At 44.2% G+C, this 3,785-nt stretch overlaps 1 pseudogene; it reads left to right on the top strand.

Moving 5' to 3' along the window:
- The first annotated feature begins 237 nt into the window (after positions 1–237).
- LOC101652976 lies at positions 238–805 on the top strand (annotated as a pseudogene).
- The last annotated feature ends 2,980 nt before the right edge of the window (positions 806–3,785 follow it).

The following is a 3,785-nucleotide window of genomic DNA, read 5'->3' as shown; positions in this document are numbered from 1 at the left end:
GTGTCTAACCCAAGTCTTGATATTTTCAATCGCCTCATATGCTGGTGCAGGTCGGGCCGTGCATAAGGAAGACTGAAGAATTGATGCTGTGGACATGACTTTGGCAAAGCATGTGGAAAGTTGCATGGACTGCCCGAAGAACAAACACATCTGTGTTGGGAGAAGTGCAGTCAGACTGCTCCTTAGAAGCAATAGGGAGGCTGCTCTGCACCCATTGCCCGGCCCACCGGCGCCACCATGGCCATGGAAGGCCGCTTCCCCATCCACCGCACCCTGCAGTACCTGGGCCAGGGTGATGTCCTGTTCAAGGACTCGGTGAAGGTCATGACGGGGAATTACAACACGCACTGGGGAGCTGGGTGAGGGCGCCAGGAGATTTGTGTTTTTCAACATACCTCAGATCCAGTATAAGAACCCCTGGGTGCAGATCACGATGATTAAGAACGTGACCCTGTCACCATTCCTCCGCTTCTACTTAGATTCTGGGGAGCAGGTCCTGGTGGACATGGAGACCAAGAGCAATAAGGAGACCATGGCGCACATCAGAACCATCCTGGGGGAGAACGAGGAAACCCTCAAGAAGGAAGAGCAGGGGAAAAAGCAGCTCTCTCGCCCAGCCCACTTTGGACCCCGGAAGTACTGCTTGCGGGAGTGCATCTGTGAAGTGCAGGGGCAGGTGCCCAGCCCAGCCCTGGTGCCATTACCTAAGGAGATGAGGTGGAAGTACAAAGGAGCCTTTAAAGCTAGCGCCCAGGACTGAGGCTTGGCCTATGGGACTGAGGGGATTGGGCCTGACCATATGGCCACAGGGAAGTCCCAGATCCTGTCTGTCTCTGGAAACTCTGGACATTTGTCAACGACAAAAAGGACCTTTTGTATACCTGTGAAAAAAGATTTTGGGGTGAGGGGGAGAAGGAGCTGCAGCTGAGTTGCTGAATGAATACCCTTGTCCTACTGTACCAATAAAGTTTTGGTTAAAAAAAAAAGAATAGGGAGGCTTTGGAGACGTTACCAACAGCAGTCCCTGGAGAAAGACATCACACTTGGCCGGAGAAAAAGAAAGTTCCTGAAAAAGACCGACTGACACACTGGCTGCGATAATGAGCTCACACACAGCAGTGGTTTTGAGGATGATGCCGGAGCCATCAGTGTTCCATTCGATTGTACAGGCATGCTGTGGGTTGGTGCCAATCGGTGGCACCTGCGAAAAACAAGCAGCAGCAGCAGCTCTGGAGTCCCTCACGAGCACCCCCCTCCATTTGCAGCAATCAAAATGTCGCCAGATATCGCCCCAAATCACTTCGGGTTGGCATGGCATGCCATTGTAGGTCCATATTAGCATGAAGTCACCACCCTTGGTGTGCTGTAGTTACAAATAGGTGTGTGATATATGCATATGGCATAGCTCATGGTTGTTTGGGGTTTTGCGACTGTAAACCAAATGCAAATGTAAACCATTCCCAAAAGAATGGAAATTGACACCAAAGAAGTTCAGTGAAGGGAAAATCATCAGATCAGAAATAAGATCATCACGGAGAGATGGACTAGACAATTGCTAGAGGTGAGATGACGATTTGATTCATTCAAGTTTCTGAACAACATGGGGGAAACTATCATCACATACATGTACTGTACTATCGCCTAAGATGTAAGCACATTCCTGCTTCAAGAGAAGCTCCACTTTTTACATACTGGGGTCTCTGGGAGAGATATTTTTCTGAAGACCTACAAAGAGGATATTTTCTTGATACTGATGAAATGCAATTTTTTTCTTTCTTATCCTTCAATACAGGTTGATGATTTACTGCCTGCAAGGACATGAATGCAGTTCCAAAGATAAAATGCAGACTATGGTTCCCAAGCAGGACTCTGCAAAAGCTTCAACAGAACCTCTGGGCCTTTTCTTGTGGTTTGCTCGAAGGCACGGAGAATCATTTTCTTGTAACTTGCTCATAAGTGATGGCAGCGGCCTAAAGAGTGCAAGACAGTGCTCACCATAGTGCATGTATCTCACCATAGTTTGCCATCTCAGATTCTCTCGCATCTGAGTCTAAAATAGGACAGAATTGTGCTTGTGAGACAAGTCCCCGAGATCAAATCCCGACTCTAAGACTTACTAGATGTGTGATTTTGGGCAAATCTTTGCGCCTCAGGATTTTCATTTCTAAAAGGAGGATTATAAGTAGCACCTGCTTCAGAGGATTCTTTTAAGGGTCAAGGAGATAATTCACACAAAATATCTTAGAATATCATACATGTGTACTAAATATTAGACATTATTAGTTTTAAAATCATTTTACTGGGGGCTCATGCAACACTTATCACAATCTATACATCCATCCATTGTGTCAAGCACATTTGCACATTTGTTGCCATCATCATTCTCAAAACATCTGCTTTCCACTTGAGCCCGTGGCATCAGTGAAAAGCATTTTCCCCCTCCCTCCCCGTTCCCCCCCTCTCATGAACCCTTGATAATTTACAAGTCATTATTATTTGGTCACATCTTACACTGTCCTATGTCTCCCTTCACCCACTTTTCTGTTGTCCGACCTCCAGAGAGGAGGTTATATGTAGGTCCTTATAATCGGTTCCCCCTTTCTACCTCCCCCTCCCTCTACCTCCCAGTATCACCCCTCTCACCACTGGTCCTGAGGGCTTCATCTGTCCTGGATTCCCTGTGTTTCCAGTTCCTATCTGTACTAGTGTACCTCCTCTGGTCTAGCTAGATTTGTAAGGTAGAATTGGGATCATGATAGTGGGGGCAGCGGGGGAGCATTTAGGAAAGTGGTATGTTTCATCTTTGCTACACTGCACCCTGACCGGCTTGTCTCCTCCCCGTGACCCTTCTGTAAGGGGATGTCCAGTTGCCCACAAATGGCCTTTGGGTCCTCACTCTGCACTCCCCATCATTCACAATGATGTAATTTTTGTTCCTTGATGCCTGAAACCTGATCCCTTTGACACCTCGTGATTGCACAGGCTGGTGTGCTTCTTCCATGTGTAGACATTATTTTTTTTCTTAAGCCCCAAATCATTAAATAGCTGATGAATGAGTGCACACTTTTTCTATTCTTTTTTATCAGTTTTATTGGCAAACAATTCAAAAGGTCAATCACATCAAGAAGAGTTATATCATCATCACCACAATCACGTTTAGAATATTTTCTTCAGTCTTGTACTTATCATTATTAACTCTTCTTTTCCCCCTAACCTCCTCTGCCATACTCCCCAGGAACCATTAATCCAGCTACTATCTTTATAGATTTACCTATTTGGGATTTCATGTGCAGAAAATAATGAAAAAAACCCCAATAACCAAAAACTAAAAAGAATAACAAAGTACAACAGATAAAAACCTCAATAGAAAAGCAAGCAGAAAACATTAAAAACCAGAACAGATTTTAAATGAATCAAAAGGGAGATCAAATAGTAAGGTGTTAAATTTTAACTTAATTGTATCTGTCATAATTCTCTATCCAGTGCATGCAGCATGCCAGCAAGGCTATTCACATCCCTGGTCTATGGTCAGAGAGGATTCATCAGAGGCTTAATTTACATGTTATTTCCCTTTCCCTTTAAAAATTTTACTTTTCATTGATTTTTTTAAAGCTGAAAGATCTTTAAAATGGGTCAAAGGGAAATCAAATGATAATATATTACATTACATTTTAACCTAACTATATCTGCCATAATTGTCTTTACGATGCTCTCTGATAACAAGGCTGTTTACAACAATCAATGATGGTGGAGATTCTCCACAGGGGATTCTCTGTAGGTTTAAT

The sequence above is a fragment of the Echinops telfairi genome, unplaced genomic scaffold (assembly GCF_000313985.2).
Source record: "Echinops telfairi isolate 266 unplaced genomic scaffold, ASM31398v2 ScPeMD7_20;HRSCAF=75, whole genome shotgun sequence".
NCBI classification, from domain to species: Eukaryota; Metazoa; Chordata; class Mammalia; order Afrosoricida; family Tenrecidae; genus Echinops; species Echinops telfairi.
Note: the sequence above shows the minus strand (reverse complement) of the source record. Positions and strands in the feature narration are given on the sequence as shown.